The 19,278-nt window shown below is 39.8% G+C and overlaps 1 protein-coding gene across 6 annotated transcripts in view; it reads right to left on the bottom strand.

Annotated features, from left to right (window-relative positions):
* Positions 1–19,278, bottom strand: part of RNF38 (ring finger protein 38) — a 223,746-nt gene that overhangs the window by 68,910 nt on the left and 135,558 nt on the right. For 3 of the 6 annotated variants that reach the window (XM_036741572.1, XM_036741576.1, XM_036741577.1), the window contains exon 1: positions 8,856–8,967. The exons of the other annotated variants lie outside the window; for them this stretch is intronic. The gene's annotated coding sequence lies outside the window, so the exon portion shown is untranslated. Of the gene's footprint in view, positions 1–8,855; positions 8,968–19,278 lie in introns of those variants that run through there. 6 annotated transcript variants of the gene reach the window in all.

Below are 19,278 nucleotides of genomic sequence, written 5' to 3'. Positions count from 1 at the left end.
GCCAGGGAGCAAGCCTATATAACAATAGAGCAAGAAGGAGAAAAAAAAAAGCAGCTTTTTCGCAAAACTAACATATCAATAAATTTGATACTATACGCAGTGTTTCAGAAAGGACATAATAGTCCTTCAATTATGTGAAAGACAGATAGACCTGTTCTGTTTAACCCAAAGCATGGAACCGGGAGCAGTGGATATCAGTTGCAAAGTAGCAATATAGGTTTTTTGATCAAGAAAAGGGATTCGTCCCAAATTTTTTTTCTAAGACTCCAGGACTTCAACGACCAGATTTTTCTCCTTGCTTATCTAATTTCTATTGTTTCCATCAATGCTCTTCTCCATCCATTATTGCCATGTTTATATTAAAGATACTAGTTCAGTGTAGCATCTGGATTGCCATTGATTATTAAGTGTAATTATCACTTGCTTCTGTAAACTACAATCATCATCCTGTACGTCATCATGTTAGATGTCCCTTACCAAAGAATAAACTCATTTCTAAACCTTATTGACAATAGTGTTCATAAGTAATAATCGATGATTACCAAAGTGGTAACCTGTTTAGGCATGGACCTTCATGGAAGTTGATTTCAAGTGGAATCTTATTAAAAACAGAACCTGAAATCTTGGGGTTGATAAAATAGCAAAGATCTCTGATAGTGAGTAACTTTAGACCAGCCCTTGGCTAGCATTGAACATCTGTTTCTACCTAGGTATTTCTCTTACCTTGGTGGTAAAAACAAAACAAAACAAAACAAAACTCTTTAATCATGAGGTGATGCTTGTGCTTTTCTCCCCTGTGCCCAGTATATAAAAAAATTGGGAAACTGGTGTGTCTGATTCCAAGGGCAGTATCTAGAAGCTAAGATTTCATTTATTCTCATGTTGGCTCAATTCAGCTTTGTCAGTTTCTTACTATATAATTCTCTCAAGCCAACAACTGAGACAATATAGATGCACATCTAATATAATGGAATAGATGGTTTTCTAAATAGTTGTTTTTAATGTAAATTCTTATATATTAAATTCTCTTTTCCCATCTTCATGCTAAAATAGTAATTTACCTAAGGATATGATAAATGTATAACTTTTAACAAATGTTTTCCTTTCTGTGATTTTAAAACTCTACCAAAATAAATCAAATGTAGATGAAAAGAAAGCATGGACAAGTTGTATGTGGGTGTGTTTCTGGAGGGAGGCATAATGTAAAAGGAAAAAACACAAGATGATGATTTAACTGATATGATGTACTGAATAGAATCATTCAGTTTATATAAAAAGTCCTCCCTCTCCTCTAATATTTTCTGTAGTAAAATATCATTTTTTATTTGGTTACTGGCTAAATGATCTGAGCTGAAGAGAGATTCCAGAACATGACAAAGAAAATGATTCAAAGTAAACTGTAAATTAACAAATCATATAGCACACACAATAAAACAAAGCTGTATAGGCTTGAATTCTATGTACTGAATTTTGGGGTTTTTTTCCCTTTTTTTAAGTCAATTTTAAAAACTTTTCTGTTCCAAATTCTCCCCCTTGTCGATGTATTGAATCTTCAGGTTAGTTTCCTAATTTAGGGAAGTTATTAAGACTGAACTACACTGAACTCTGATAATATAAAACTATAATCTCATATATGTAATCTCTGAAATAAGTATATCTTACTTTATGTAAGAAGTGGTTTCCTGGAGAGTTTTGGTAAACATAAGTTTTATTTTCTGAACTAACTTACAGAAAAGACATAAGCCCAAGTCACCCAACATAACCCTCATATATTCATTTCAAAGGGTAGTTTGTCTCTGTCAGTGAGAATATTTGTATTTATTATATATATATATATATATATATATATATATATATATATATATACACATATATATATATATATGTTCAAATCTATAAATCACATTTAAAAAATCTATTAAAATACTATATTAGGGTAACAAAAATTTATCTGCTCTATCAACTGAAGATAAAGAATAATTAGCTAATCATCTTGTAATTTTCCTCAACTACAAATGCAGTCAACTCACAACAGTAGGACCACAGCAATACAGAAGAGAATTAGCACATGAAACAAAAGAAAAAATGAAAACAATGAAAAAAGAAGAGAGAAGACAGTCTTAACTTAGTTTCAGACTTATTTCTGTCCTGTTGCTTAATGCTCAACAGGCTGGCAAGTGTTCTGTCCATCGCTGCCTATGAAATTCCTATCAGTACTTTAATGACCAGGTCAAATGGCAAATGCCTCTTTTAGGAAGCTTTGCTACATCATCCTTGACAGAAGATCCCTTTCCTTCCTTTCCAACTTCTAGCTAAAGTCTTTGGCTTTACCTCTTCCATGGCATTAATACTGCCTTTGAAGTTGCTGACATTCAAGAGGCAGAAGGCAATGGCAAGGGGCGCTCGATCTGATGTTAGAGGATCTAGACACAAATTCTAGTTCTACCACATAGCATGAATGAGTCACCACTGCTCTGGGCCTCAATTTCCTATTCTACACAATGGGGGGGGGGGGGGCGGTAGGACAAGATAACACATAACTGCAATTTAGCGTGGCGGAGAGAGAGGGTACCTTGGGACCAGGAAGACCTGGGTTCAGTTCCTATCTCTGACATTTCCTGGCTGCATGACCCTGGATAAGTCATCTAACTGTGTCGACTTGAAGAAAAAGTACCAACCGTCACTGGCAAGTAGAGTTTCCTCACTCTATACCATTGAAAGTCTAGTTCGTATCCCCTACTTTAAAATACAATTAATCTATATCAATAAATTTGTTGCTCAAATAGTTCAATGGAAGGAGAGGAGCAAAGAAGGGCTGCAGTTTGGACAGCACAGCGCTGTATCTGTTTTCATAATTTCCAGAAGTTCTAAGTATAGAAACTGCTCTTTATGGAGAAAAAGAACACTTCACTATTAAAATAATAAACACAAGCCAATTTGATTTCTATTTCTTGGTACTCCAAATTATTAAGAGTTTAAGAATTTGAATTCTAATGAAATCCTCATCTGGAGGTACAGTCTGCCCCTCCTCTGGAAATGAAGCAAGAAGAGGAAAGAATCAACAACTTAAAGAGAACTTCTGGAGCCAAACTTCCTTCTGCTCCTGTTGGCCACCAAGATGTTTCATTAAGGGGTACCCACCAAACACAAACCATTTTGTCTGTAAGTGGTTATAGTAGCCTGGGGATCCAGAGTGAGTGGGACAGAGAGCACTCTAAAAAGACCTTTTCTTGAGGACTGTGAACCTAGGAACAGAGACAATATAAGAATCAGAAGCTAAGGAGAAGCGGCTAACCAGATGCAAGCCAAAGACTTGAGAATGGCTAAGCTAAGTGGGGTAAAACAGCAGAGGATGGGTCAAGAAAGATTCCCCCCCTTTCCTACTCATGAGGGTGCTTAAGTCTATGGAGAACACCAACTATTCTCCACTGCCCATCTGAAAACTTCCTTTTCATTACCACTCCTAAGGGTACTAGCAGAGGTGAAGGGTGGGGAAGGAAAGCAAAAGGGGTGCTAGTACCCTCCCAGTATAGTGCTACTACAGCCTGAAATGGAAAGTAATGTTCTACTTGTATCTATGCTATCTAATGCTACAAGTAAACTATGGTTATTTGCTCCTATGTACAAGTTCTTGAATACGAGGTTTGAGGAGGGAAACCCACCCCTTTAAAGGGACAACAGACATTCTTGCTCTAGGTGGATTCTTGGTGGGCCAGGAAAGAAAAGAGATGAAGACAGAGTGAGCATATGAGTTTGTTAGGATTAATAATCTAAAATACTGGTGCAGGAAAACACATACCCTTAAACCTTTTCCTTTTGAATCCATTTTTTAAAAACGTTAGTAGTGGCAGAGCATGTGAGAAAGGATTTGTTGCAGATTATCATCGGGTGCTACATGGCTAGTGCCCTGGCAGTACAAGGCATCTGGTATTTGCATCCTTAAGTGTCCCTGCTGTGTCCCCCTCCCAATATATATCTGAAGATCAATTAGGAACACACCAACCCCTTAGAGATAACTCTTCGATAACCACAGAGCACAATACTCTTGAACACTATAGTCACAATACATTATTTCTTGTTTGAAGAAAGGTGGAGAAATATGTAAAGGAAAATGAGAAATAAGTATTAGGGAAAGCTCCCTTCAGAAACTGCTGACATCTATGAGAAGCAGATATTAATAAGTGAAAATGAGATGATAACTGGCACTGGAATGGTCATTTTGAGTGTCAACTCAAAGCTGTTCCTGTGGCCAGGTCACTTAAGGGCAAAGAGAGAACACCTGGAGCTTGTTACACTGAAAGCAAGGCAGACTGTTTCCTTGCTGCCACCATACTCTTAAATCACACCAAGAACAATCTTGCATGGTATGGATGTATATTTCTTTGCTTCCCCTCCCTCTCAAAATTCCAGATGTAATGTATACAGACTTCTATACTAAATTAGCATGAACCTCTTATCTTAGGAAAATGTGCATCACTTTGATACAAGCCTGTGGTTTGGTGAGAAGAATGCTAGAGCCAGAAGAGCTGAGGTCAAACCTTTTCTCCAGACACTAGCTGTGTGACCCCGGACAAATCTCTATACGTTTCTTTGCTTATTTCCTCATCTGTAAAATGAGGTTAACATCAGCACCTACCTCACAGAGTTGCTTATGTGCTTTACAAATCTGGAAGCACTAATAAATGTTAGCTTTTATTACTTCGTCACACCGCATGCTGGAGAGTTTCCAGCATGTCAAATTACTGAGTTCTCTTTAGCAGGATTTTAACATATCCAGATCCCGCTCAGCACAAATCAATCTGTCTATACTGTATTGACTGTATTCTAGTTGACCTCTTTGTAGAACTCTTTTGCTTTATTATTAAGTTTGTTTTAATGCTCATATTCCTTCTCATTTCAAACAGTGTAATCGTTCATCAAAACACAAATACACAAAAAATATTTAAGTGGGAAGAAGAAATAAATAGATGATAGCAGTAACCCCTTTCTCTCCTTCCCCAATTGAGCTCATCATTATTTCACTTGCTATTTCACAATATAAATGAATATCAAGTACATATCTAAGTCATGAAGATTCGGTTTCTATCAATGGATTTACTATAACAAAATTTAACTCTAATAAAATAGCACTGAGTCTTAAAACAAAGGAAAGAAAGTGAATCCTTTGTAATTCAGTAAAAGTGAGAAAACGAATGTACGATCATGTGAATGTAATAAAAGCATGCACAGGACCAGCTGGTACATACAGATAGTCTACCATGTGGATAATGTAAAGTTATATTCATTTTAGGCAGCTGGCATTGAACTAGCAACTACACAATGAATAAATTTCCTTTTTTCTTGACTAAATTATTTCTACTTCAGGTAGCCAAACACTTTTATTTGCAGTTAGATTTTTAAGAATGAAAATGAGACAAATAGGAAATTGTGTCAAGATTGTAATCCCTCAATTTACATGGATGATCGTCTATTTCAATAAGGCATTTTTAGAGTAGAAATCTTCTGTTGCAACTGAAAACCGAAAAAGGTTTAATGGTTATTATGAATCGAATTGTATGCTAGTTTAATTACCTTTGTTTGGTGATACATCAATAAATAAAATGGTCAGACTATTTCAAAAGCAAAATTGACTCATAACTAAAATAAAAGTATGTTCTGATATTGAATAATACAAGTCCAAAGGTAAATTTCTTTAAAACGTTGGCAACAATCTCTCCTCTGAGCAAATGCTATGGTAAAGTTGGGGAAAAAATATAAAAAATAAAATAATAATAAAAATAATAATAAATAAATAAAATAACAATAATAAAAAAATAATAAAAAATAAAAAAAATCTTCCAACAGTGTGAAGGGAGAAAAAAAAGGATCAAGTTGTATCAGCTGTGGATAGATAGTATTCTCACTCATGAACCTTCCTCCTCCCTCCATCCTCATATACAGTTCGAAGTCATCAAAGTATTTAAGCGCTTACTATGTGCCAGGCGCTGGGGGGGGAAGGTGACAAATTCTGGCTTTAGGATATTCTTATCTGTCAATGGATTCTCAAAAGAATTAATAAGCAGTTATTGTGCAAGAAATGAGGTTAATTTAAAAAGCTCACTTTTATTTTTATTGGTGTAATATAAATTTCTATTATCTGGCACATACTCAAAATATTAGGTGGTTCTAAAAAAATTGACTCAAGTCAAAGCCCACTTCTTAAGGCTACCAGTTGTGAGACACCATGAAGCAAATTACCCTAACCTCCCTGAGCTTCCGTTTCCTTTCTATAAAAGGACAGGGTAGAACTAGATAGTCTTTGGGGTCTCTTTCAGTTCTACAACTATAATTCTATGAACCTGTACAGACCAGAAGTAAACCAAAAGTATTCTGGTGACCCATTCCCCCTTTCATCTAGTGTCCAACTCTGGCATTTCACTCATTACCAATACTGGCAGCATGAGTAGTTAGCATAGATTTATTGTTTCTACCTTAATTATAGATACAACTATGCCATTAAACAACTTGGTGCTGACCAACCTTGCTAGCTTCATTATACATTACTTCCCTCCAAGCACTCTTTGTTGTCTTCTTGTTCCTCATAAAGAGCACTCCATCTCCCACCTCCCTGATGGATTCCCATGTCTAGGTAGCAAAGTGGAGAAAGCCCAGGTCCTAGAGTCAGGAAGACCATGTTCAAATGAAGGTTTACTGGCTGTGTGACCCTGGGAAAGTTACTGCACCTGTTTGCCTCAGTTTCCTCATCTGTAATATGGGGGCAGTAATAGCATCTACCTCCCAGGGTCGTAGTAGGGATCAAATGAGATAATGGTAATGCATTTAGCACATAACAAGCACTAGATAAATGTTGGGTTTTTTTTTAATTATCTCCATCTCTCAGAAACCTTAGTCTCTTTTAAAGCTCAAGTTTAAGTATCACACCTTTTACACCAGCCTTTGCTGATCTCCCCAGCTGCCAATGTATTCTCCCTAAAATTGCTTTGTATCTATCTATAAATGTGTATATACTTTTTTCCTGACCCCTCCTCAAGGCTGACTTTTGTCTTTGTATCTCTCTCTCTCTGCAGGCACAGTGCCTAGCACACAGATGATTAACAAATGATTGCTCGCTCCCCACTCCAATACTGTGATGTCCTTCCTCCTTTAGTAGAAACAGCTCTTAATTTTTACTTTAATCAACATTTGCCAATTCACAACTTAATCTGATCATATATGAAGTGGCAAATGACAAGATAACAGAAACAATGTATCTGCTTAGCTCAGACGGGACTGTAATAGGAATAAGTCTTAATAGGGACTTTTGAAGTGAAATTAAAACCAGTTTCTACATTGTAAGAATTTCAGATTTCTTGGTTTGTTTTTTTTTTCAAACTGTGAGGTAGGTTAAAAAAGTATATCAAGCATCAAAGCACCAAATAAGACCTCCCCTTTAAGAAGATGGTAAAGAATTTAACACTTTGAAACAAATATGGCCTACTTCATTAAAAAGATTTAATATTTACTTGTATAATCACACAGATATGGTTACCATGTATGTCCTATTATCCAGCTAAACAAAGTTCCAGAAGAGCAGTGACCATTGCCTCTTTGTATTCTCCTATGATACTTTGGCTTTAAGTAGGGATTGATGGATTACATAAAAATGTACAAACTATTTTAGGCAAAATACTTACTTTAATGTTATTCAACACAACATGAATTTTATGCAACTTGTCAAAAGGAAAGCAAACTGTTCAACAAACATTTATTCAAAGTTAATGCCCTCATCGATACAATGTATAAAAACAAAGAATTACTTCTCAAGAACTAGAAGGGACCTCACTGAGACCATCTAATTCAATTGGCAAATAAGTAAACTGAGCACCAGAGAGATTTAGTGATTTACCTAATTAACAAGTAATCAAATCTCCTTAAAATTGACAGCTAAGGCTGTCAATTCAAATTTAACAAATTAAATTGGGGTGGTGGTGATGTTGCATTGGCTTTGCCACATTTCTACAAGAACTGTAATATAAATTCAACCTAAAACAGTTCGTTTGATTAAAATGGCCATATGTAATACTTTAATTATTAATAGTCCCTAAAGCTTGCCCCAAGTGAAAAAATATTCCTTACAGCCACATATATTTATTCTTCCAAAAGAAAATGGTTTTATTTCTGGTCCCCAAAGAGAGAGAATAGAAAAAAAGTAGGGACATAGCGAAAAACTTCCTCAACCAACAATCCTCAACATTCCCGGTGCTATATAAATATAGCTAAACAAGAGAAACTTCCTTAATCTCTTGACAAGATTCTCCCCCCCCCAAAAAAAACAAATCTCGTAAACCGGTCGGCCACCAACCAGGGCACACTTTCCAAATTCGGGGGGCGCAAAAATGTTATTTAGGGGCAGGACCCCCCCGCAGCTGAGCCTGTCCTCCGGGGAGGAGGGGTGCGAGCCTTCCGTAGTCGGGCTATTTTTCCTGGCTGTCAAAGGAGGCGGCGGCGATCCCGGGCCGGCACCACCCCGCCGGATGGCGAACAAAAACAAAGAGAACTACTCCCGGGCAGCCCCCCAGCGTCCAGAGAAGGGGGAGCCTCGCCGGACGAGACCCCTCCCCGCCAGCGCCGGGGAGCCGGGGCCCCTACGAGGCACAGCCAGCAGCCGAGCCTACGAAAGACCCGGGGCGAGGGAGAAGGGGCAGAAGAGCTGCCCCCTTTCTTCCCTCCTTCTTCGAACAACACCTGGCCCCGGTCCCTGGGGGAGGGGAGGAGGAAGAGGGAGAAGAGGAGGGGGGAGGAAGGGAGGAGAGGACGCAGCCCCTTCCCCGCCGCCTCCCGCCCCGAGACTCGGGCGCCGCAGCCCGCCGCCGTACCTGCGGTGGAGGCGCCGCCCCTCGGAGCAGCTTCTCGGGCTTGTCGGCCCTGCGGCCCCGCAGTCTTATGGCCGCGGCCGCTTCCTCCGCCAGCTGCTCAGGCGCCGCTCCGCCTCCTCGGCCTCAGCCTGGGCAGCAGCCGCCGCCACCTCCTCCTCCTCCTCCGCCTCCACCTCCTGCTCTCGGATACGCCTCTCGCCGCCGCCGCCGCCGCCGAGCCAGTGACCGCGAGGCTCAGCCGGCGCTTCCTTCCTCCCATCCCAGAAGCCACAACAGGAAAGAGCCGCTGAGCCCGCGCTTCCCGGACTCGCTCACCGCCTCCTCGCGCCGTCCATCCTCCGCCCCCCCACCCCGCCGCCGCTCGTTCCTAGCCCCCTAAACGACCGCCCCTCCCCCGCCCTCCCGGCGGGCGCCAGGCTGGGTGTCCGGGCGTCGCGCTGAGCTGCACCACCCCCCTCCTCGCTGGCTTCTCACCTACCTGGCCTCCCCGCCCACCCGGCCCGCACTCAGAGCGCCGGCGCGACAGCCCCTCGGCCGCGCGGCCGCCGCTTCCCAAGCTGACTAGGCCGCAATGCGCGCGCGCGAGCGACTCTCCGGCTCCTCCTAGAAGAGCTCGGCGCGGGCGGGGCGGGGCACGCGCGAGACTCCCGAAGAGTGTCCGGTCCGCTCTCCAGCGGCCGAGCCCTCTTTGTTTTCACTCTCTTTCCCCCCCCACCCCTCCACCCTCGGGCGGGCGCGCGGTCCGCCGGAAGAGAGCCCCGCCCCGCCCCCAGGCGAAGTTTAAAGGGACAGGCCTCCCACACCTTCCCTGCCCGAGCTCGGGGACCGACTGAAAAATAGCCCATTACCCCAGCCAAGGAGCCCTCACAGCTGCCTCAGTCAGTCAGTCAACATTCATTAAGCGCCTGCTAGGTACTAGGCACAACGCTGCTGGCTGCTAAAGGCTGGTGATGACAAAGAAAAGCCAGAGACAGTCCCTGCTCCTAAGGAGCCCCCAGTCCTAAGGGGGAGACGGCATGGCAACACAACTCAGTACAAACAAGACGTGCAGGAAGTCCCCAAAGCGGGCAATACGATCACAACTGCACTAAGACTTTTGGGACACCCTTCGTATATTCCTTCTCCGAGGGAAGGCACAAAGATTAAGTCGCTTTGGCAAAAGCTTCTTACGGTGGTATTGTAGCTGAGACATTTAATAATGATAATAGCTAACATTTATATAGCGCCTACTACGTACAGTGCTAAGCGTTGCACAATTATTCTCTCATTTGATCCTCATTGACGGCCCCGGGCGGTATCCCCGATCACACAGCTAGGAAGTATTTGTGGCTGAATTTGAACTCAGTTCTTCCTGACCCCAAGCCCTGGAGGTGGAGATGACAAGGGAGAGAATTTCCAATCGAGCTAACCGTTCAAGAGATCCACCTCTTATTGCCCGGAAAACCTTCTCACTTAAAATATTCAAGCTCCCCCCGCCCCCCCGCCGCCCCCGCCTAATAAACTTAGCACTGGGCGGGGCAGCTACCCCCTCAATAACGGCGCCAGGAGGAAAAGTGCTTGTGAAATAGTCTAAAAGTAATAAATTACGGTGAAGAAAAAGCAACGCAACTTTCGGACCTATGTTTCATACCCATCAGAACTGAAAAGCGATTTCAAGAAGCATTTACTAAGCAGGCACTAAATTAAGCACTGGGGATACAGGAAAGGCAAAAACAGTCCCTGCCCTCAAGGGCTTACATTCTAATGGAGAAGAAAATATACAAACAACTATTTACAAACAAGGTATGTACAGGAAAAAAATTAACAGAGGGAAGGCACTAGAATTAAAAGGGTTTGGGAAAGGCCACTTGCAGAAGTTAACAGTTGGAGGGGAAAGGGAAAGGGAAAGGGCCGGACCTACCCAGCACAATGTGACAGTGCCTGCATCAGTAGCATTGGTGAACTTCCTGCTCTGCGTTCAGTCTCCATCACCTCTGCTTCGAAAAGGCTTTCTTAATTCTCCTTTTTTATGCTCCTACCTCTGCATCTAAGTACATTGTTTGAAAACAGAAATAACTCTAAAAGTAAGCCTACCGGCTTATGGTCACAGGAATATTTAAACGAAAAAGTCATTACTTGAACTCAGCAGAAGCAGAGAATCAGATCATCTAAGAGCTGAAAAAGGGCCTTACAGGCCAGTCTATGGTGCCTTAAAAAGGGGGAAAGAGACGAGACCTATGATTTCATTGGTATAGAGAGCTGTCTATGAGGAAACTCCTATCAGTGCAGGCCGGCACCTCCTCTACATCATATGGCCTTACTAGAGCAGCAATGTCCAAATTGTTTGGACCGCAAACCCCATCAGTTAAAAAAATAATTGAACACATTCCCAATATTTACTTAGCTCTCCATTTTACAAATTATACATATCTACTACTGTACTAATAATTATGTACCTTATAAAACTTAAAATAGAAAAGACTGAGTTAAAGGTGAAATAATATTTGATCCAGGCATCTATGAGAAGCCACTAGAATTTTCTGAGTAGGGAAGGAATATGGTCAGATCTTTAGAGAAATCACTTTGGCACCTGAGTAGTGAGTTAAGTGACTTACCCCATGGAATCCACAGGGAAGAGACAAGAGAGAGAGGATTTGAATCCAGGTCCTCTGACTTCTGAGTCACTACTCTTTCCAGCATCCCAAAAGTAGAGGTAGAGATGACATGACATAGCAACTTAGTGGATATGTAGGGTGAAGGAGAGTAGTGAACTCTGGTGATTTCAATTATAAAAGTACCCAAAAAGTAATAGGGAAGTCTGGAAAAGGGGTAGGCCTGAGAGGAAATATAATGGAAGAAGACCTTCCACAGGTAACAACCCATCCACATCTGTTCATCATGCTGGATTCATCCTGTCCAATTTAAAATGACAAGGAGAAAAGTAAAGTTCTTACCAGTCACTACCCTGGAGCGCAGAGCCCACCTCCAAGGGGTGCCCACTCTAGCCATGTGGTAATTTGGAGGACCGGAATAGATATGCTGAGTTGGGGGGGTGGGAGGGAAAAGAAGGGAACTTTCCCAACAGCACCTAGCAGCTGTTGCTTCCAGTGTCTGGGTCTGGTTTAGGTTACAGCTGCCTTTGGGAGCCAATGCCTGGATCAGAATAGAGGCTGTCAGGAGCTTAAAAAGTATATGAAGGGGAGAGAGTGGGTGGTAGGGAAAAAGGGGAAGGGGCTAGATGATAAAGGTAGGTATAGTTGTTTTGGGGAAAAGCCCCATGACTGGCTATCCATGGGACTGTGGGAGGCCACCCATCTTCCTCCCCTCTTGACAGGCTGATAGCCCTTGGGGTCAGGCCACAGTTCCCACAATGAAGACCAATGGCCTGGAATGCTGAGAGGTTAAGTGACTAGTTAGTTATGTGTCAGAGGTCGTTCTGGCTCTCTCTCCTAGAACAGAAGAATAGAGAGTAGAGAGATCTGTTTGTAGAGGCCAATATGATGATGAGTAGATATCCTAGAGTCAAACATTTCATATATAATATACATGAAACTGTCAGTTGCAATCTGGGTCAAAGTTAAGGAATCCAACAAAGGACTTATGTGAAACAGATATCACAAGATTATACATTTGAAGTTGGAAGGGAATGTTTACTACCTGTGTGATCCTGGGCTAGTAACCTCTTTGGGGCTCAATTTACTCATCTGTAAAAGGAGAGGGGCTGGATTAGTTAAGATCTAAGATCCTTCCCACTTCGAAGTCTATGAACTGAAAAAAAGGTAATTGTAGTAGAATAGTAGACATGGAAATCATCCAGGTTACAAGAGGTTGGAGGACAAAATAGGTAGAGAGGAGAAAGAAACATCAGATGTAAATAATTAGATCCTACAAACATTTTTAAGTAGTTTTTTACATTTTTGTATAGCTGACTAAGGATGGGAATCTTGACAAACCAGTCCTGAAACATTAGCTTAAGTTACGTAGCAATACCACCACTTTCCACAAAAAAAATTTTTTTCTGCCTTTTCCAGTTTCCAGAAAATAATTTAGCACAAATATTTTTCCTATCTCATATTTATTCAAATAAAATTAAGAGTTCATCACATTTTTGTAGCTCACAAAAATAGAAAAATATGGCACTTAGTCATAAAATTAATAAAATTTTCCTACTTAAAATATAATAAGTCTAACAATATCATTACTACAGTAATGAGTAGGCTGGATTGGGGCCACAAATTTTCTCCAAACATGGTATCATTGATGAGACTGCTTTGGTAATTCTTTTTCAATAATTAATCAAAACTGGTATTTTATCTTTATTGCAAAAAAACCCCCATTTTACACAGATAAGATGTTGGAATCAGTAGTAAAATGTGTATCACTTGGGTTTTTATTCACCTATAGCCAAAACATGAAAATTTCAGGTTAAATTGCTTGTTTCATCGCAATATACAAAAAATCTAGTCTTATAGTTTGTTCTTGTTCAAACAGAGTAACCTCAAATGCATCATATTAGTCCCTGGCATTTGGATTCCTTTTCCATTCATATTTAGCTCTTCAAAATTGTTAAAATTCCTTCTATAGGCTAATCATGAGATTAATAAGCAAGTTATTGCTTCTTTCTATTTTATTTCCAGGAAAGCATTTCTTAAAATTAGGAAACAAAATGTTTTCATATGTGCAATCATTTTATTTTTACTATATCAGAGGATGATTTTAAAGACTTAGAATTAAACTTATTTAGAGCACTCAGTTTTCCAAAATTATCCAAATTCCTAAACTTTGGTAAGATATTTTTGTTATAAAAGTAATTTGCTTCACTTTTATTATTACTAAGAAAAATGACAATTTCTGCTTTTAGCCTCAAAAAACCCTTTGAACTATGTCAACACAAGAAAGCTAAAGTGTTTGGCAGTAACATAAAAGTATCCTACACCCCACTCTCATGACAAGATTTCACAAAGAGCCTTCCTTTTAATGGACCTCTTAGAATAAAGTAATTCTTGATAATGACTTGAAAAATTTTATGTAGCTCCTCATTATTGTTTCTTGATACAAGTAACTCTCTATGTTCTTGATACAAGTGACTGTCTATGAAGCAGGCAATGTGATCAAATTGCCTGGTGCTGCTCCCCCCCCACCCCCATTCTCCCACATTATAACTGTAACATCTGTTTCACTAGGCTCTCACACAGAGACTCTAGATAACTATTATTTATCTAAAGAAGCCAAATGGAATGTTGTAAAAACAGCTGTATTTTTTCCAGTAAGGACTGGAGAGAAGCTAGAAAAGACAGAGAAAGAAGATGGGGTTGCTTTCCTTCTTGAATTTTAATTCTTCATAACAAACTTGGGCTTCAAACTATTGTTTGTTCTTAATATTGGCTCCTTGGGTGTTGGCTTCCTTCAAACCAAATGAAAATTCTCTTCCTGAGTGCACTTCACATATTTGTGGTCACATCTATTTTATAGTCAAAACAGAAAACAGTTCTGTCTCTCTGATTTTATCTTGATGGTTGTATTCTTGTATCAAATGATTGAGATCTAAGTAATTATGAGGTCATTCTCACTGTTTTCAGGACCCAGGAGGGCCTGGATCCCTGGTCTCATCTTCTTTTCCTAGAAGTTGATTCTTTGGCATTTAGCAACTGACACACTAATGCTGCATTCCTCTTTAGGATACATTCATCTTATGTATCTGTCAATTCAAACCACAGGTTTTTTTTTTTTGAAAATTTTTCTTAATGTGGCATTGTCATTATTAGGTTTGCAAAGTAAATCTTCACTAATCTCACTTTCAGCAACATACCGTATAAATGTAGTCAAATGAGAATCTTTCGTTCTACATCTGTTCCTTCACACACTTGCCATGCAGAATAAGATTTTAGTTTCTCAATCAATTGATCACAAAGCTCTTCAAACATATGGGCAAAGTTTTTCTTCCTATCATATTATTTTATTTATTGTTATGTAAATAGTATTTTTTTTTCCAATTACATGTAAAGTTTGTTTTCAACATTCATTTTTTATAAGATTGAGCTCAAAATTTTTCTCCTTCTCCCCTTCCCAAGACAGCAAGCAATCCGATATGGGTTAATAAATGTGCAATCATGTTAAACATATTTAAGTGGAACTATTTTAAGCTGCTTTACATACACACACAATTTGCCAAGCATCATTTCAACCACATCAGTAGTTGTAGGTAGCACTAACACTTGAAGGAAGGTTTTTACACTTAGCAATTCTGTAAGCAAACTTATATAACGCAAGCAATCTCTTTAATGCCACAAAAATTTTTTTTAAGTCTGTTTTTGCTTGTTAAAAGCATCTAGTTTTCTCTGGAAAAATTCCCTTGTCTTGCCAACAAATTCTGCATGTCCACTTTCAAGACGTTTCCATTTGTTAGGTTTCATTCAATCTGCAGCTGCTAGCACATTTGTACAGGGCAAACAGTGGTCTTTCCAACAGCACTTGTGAATCCCAATGATAAACACAGTGGATATTTTCTTAATTTGAGGTTTCTTTATTTTTTATACTTTGGGTTTCAGTATTACTGCTTCTTACACTGTCTTTCTTAAAAGTTATTCTCTTAAGACACTAGGTTATGGGGTAGGTTTGCAATGACAGAAGTTTCCTCGGTGGGGCAGCTTATCTAAGTCACAGGTGCAGTCCCTCTCCAATCCCACTAAACTCCCTCTCTCCCCCCAAAGCTATCTTTTCTTGTGTTATTTTCATCTACTCCAGTCAGTCAATAAATGTACTGAACACAGACTTTCTCTTAAATATTATGTATTTATTTGTATAATCTGTATTTATATTGAAGGGATATTTCATTTTTAAGGGACTATAAAAATTGACAATTTAATTTAATAGCTGAAAATTTCAAATGATTATGAATTACTATTCTTCAGTTTTTCCATTAAAAAAAAAGTTCATGGGGGAAAAACCAGCTTGTTTTATCGTATTGACTAAAATGATGTTAAGAAATTACATATCATTTCACTTCACATTTATACACTTCACATTGAAATTCAGCAAGCAACTTAAGAATACAACTCAGCTACATCACAAGCCTACTTCCACTGCCTGTGACAATGGACAAGCCTCTGCAGCACCTTGAAATAACACAGGAAAGAGACTCACATTTAACCTCATTTGTGAACACTGTATTAAAAAATAGTTGTGTTTGCACTATTAGTTGGAAAGAAATTGCCTGTTAGTCTCACTTTTGTTGATTGATATGAACATTTTTTAAAAGGATGTATTTATGCAGAAATTGTACTTGAAAATATACAAGAGTCTGGCATTGCTCCATGCAATGAAGATCTCCCCCTGGGGAGGTGGGGGCTGTACCACAGCTTGGAAAACTTTGTTTTCAATACTATGCCAAGTTCATAAAATCACCAAACATTAAAACTGAAAAAGGTCTTAGAGATCATTTAGTCCAATCCATTCATTTTATTGAAAGAGGAATTGAAACTCAGGCAGATACACTGAAATACACTGCCCAGGTTCACACAGCCAGTCAGTGTCAGAGTTTAACCTAGAACTTCATCTGTAGGAACCAGTACATTTTTGCTTTTGTTTGTTGTTCAGTTGTTTCAGTCATGTCCAAACTCTTCATGACTCCATCTGGGGTTTTCTTGGCAAAGATACTAGAGTGGTTTGCCATTTCCTTCTCTATTATATTTTACAGATGAGGAAACTGAGGCAAATAGGGTTAAATGATTTGTCCAAGGTCACAAAGCTAGATAAGTATCTTAGGCCAGATTTGAACTCAAGAAGAACTCAAGAAAGCATTCATTTTCAGTCTGTTCTTTATGAGCTTTTCCCAGGAAAGAATAAGAATAAATTACCCTGGTATATTATAATTTGAAATGATAAAAATGCTCCAGAGAAGAAAAAACTAAACAGCTCTTAGAGTACTGAGATTTTAATTACAGAAATGTCCAATTTAAGGTTCCCATAACTATACTCTTCTCTCTACCTGCTTATTTATATTGCAATAGGAGGCTTTTTAATCATATATATATATATATATATCTGTACGTACGTATGTATAAAATCTTACCCCTTTCCCACTTCTGTCCTGGCGTCTATAACCATTAAGCCCCATCTGCAGGGCTAAATAAAAGAAAATATGATTGAGTGGGGTGGTGGGTACCATTGTGAATATTTTTAAAAAGTGAGTATTCGTGGTTCCTCCTATTGGTTCTGGTTCTTCTATACAACATGACTAGTGTGAAAATAGGTTTAATATGAATGTATATATAAAGCCTACATAACAGATTGTTCATTGTCTTGGTGCAGGGGGAGGGGAGGGAGAGGAAGAAAATTTGGAACTTAAAATATTTTGGAAGTGAATGTTGAAAACTAAGAATAAATTAATTTAAAAAATGCTAAAACATTAAAAAAAAATACAACCTGAGTATCAAGAATCCTAGTATATATATGATAGGGCTTGTACCCCATGGAGCAAGTACAGAGTTGCCCTGCCAGCTTCTGACTAACCACGTGTGCTGGTTAAAACCAGAATAACTTCTCCATGTTTATAACAAAATGATACACATCATAGAATCACACTTTAAAAAATACTTAAAGTCCGTTCTTCCAAAATAGGCTTTGTCATCAGTCCAAAAGCAGCAGTGGCTTGACAAATGACATTTTCTCTTTCAATGGAAACACTACAAGAATAAGATTTGTCATGAGGAGGGGGCATAGCCAAGATGGCAGCTGGAAAAGCAGGGACTTCTGTGAGCTCCCCGCCAGGTCCCTCCAAACACCTATAAAAAATGGCTCTGAACAAATTCTAGAACCGCAGAGCCCACGAAATAGCAGAGGGAAGCAGGGCTCCAGCCCAGGACAGCCTGGATGGTCGCGAGGTAAGGTCTATCCCATGGAGCTGGGAATGCAGCAGAGCAGAGCCGAGCATAAGCCATGCCTGGACCAACCAGACTGGGAGCCGGGCGAAACAGGCCTTAGCACCCTGAATCAGTGAGCTGTGGCAGTTACCAAACTTCTCAACCCACAAACACCAAAGACAACAGAGAAGGGTAGTGGGAAAAGTCACGGGGCCAGAGTGAAAGGAGTTCTTGGTTCGGCCACCACCCCCGGGGGGTGGGGGGCAGCGGAGGTGGTGCAGCTACAGAACTACAGCTGCAGTTGCTTCCAGTCCCAGGCCCACCTGGTGAGAGGAATTAAGTGGTGGATCAGAGCAGGAGTGCAGAGCCTGCTCAGATCTCAGTCCAGTCCGGGTTGTGGGTTCTTGGGGGAGGAGTAGTGCTGGAGTGGCAGAACTGGCTGTGTAGAAATAGCTCTGAAAACAACAGCACAGCCCCTCAAGCTTGGGACAAAGTACTCTATGCTCTACAAGCAGTAATGCCCTGCTGAAAAACTCAAGGGTCAAGTAAGTTGGCTGGGAACATGGCCAGGCAGTGAAAATGGACTCAGATTCAGACTCAGACTTTGGAATCTTTCTTTGGTGACAAAGAAGACCAAAACATACGGCCTGAAGAAGTCAACAAAGTCAAAGAGCCTACATCAAAAGCCTCCAAGAAAAACATGAACTGGTCTCAGGCCATGGAAGAGCTCAAAAAGGATTTGGAAAAGCAAGTTAGAGAAGTAGAAGAAAAATTGGGAAGAGAAATGAAAGTGATGTGAGAAAACCATGAAAAACAAGTCAACAACTTGCTAAAGGAGACCCAAAAAAATACTGAAGAAAATAACACCTTAAAAAATAGACTAACTCAAATGGCAAAAGAGCTCTAAAAAGCCAATGAGGAGAAGAATGCCTTGAAAGGCAGAATTAGCCAAATGAAAAAGGAGGTCCAAAAGACCACTGAAGAAAATACTACCTTAAAAATTAGATTGGAAAAAAAAATAAAAAAAAATTAGACTGGAGCAAGTGGAAGCATGTGACTTTATGAGAAATCAAGATATTATAAAACAGAACCAAAGGAATGAAAAAATGGAAGACAATGTGAAATATCTCACTGGAAAAACCACTGACCTGGAAAATAGATCCAGGAGAGATCATTTAAAAATTACTGGACTACCTGAAGGCCATGATCAAAAAAAGACCTTAGATATCATCTTTCAAGAAATTATCAAGGAGAACTGCCCTGATATTCTAGAACCAGAGGGTAAAACAGAAATGGAAAGAATCTACCAATCGCTTCCTGAAAAAGATCCCAAAAAGAAAACTCCTAGGAATATTGTCCAAATTCCAGAGCTCCCAGATCAAGGAGAAAATACTGCAAGCAGCCAAAAAGAAACAATTAGAGTATTTTGGAAATACAATCAGGATAACATAAGGTCTAGCAGCTTCTACATTAAGGGATCAATGGGCTTGGAATATAATATTCTGGAGGTCAATGCATCTAGGATTAAAACCAAGAATCACCTACCCAGCAAAACTGAGTATCATGTTCCAAGCCAAAATAGA

This window comes from Trichosurus vulpecula, chromosome 1 (genome assembly GCF_011100635.1).
Source record: "Trichosurus vulpecula isolate mTriVul1 chromosome 1, mTriVul1.pri, whole genome shotgun sequence".
In the NCBI taxonomy this organism is placed as follows: domain Eukaryota; kingdom Metazoa; phylum Chordata; class Mammalia; order Diprotodontia; family Phalangeridae; genus Trichosurus; species Trichosurus vulpecula.
The sequence above is the reverse complement of the archived record's forward strand: the minus strand, read 5'-3'. Positions and strand labels throughout refer to the sequence as shown.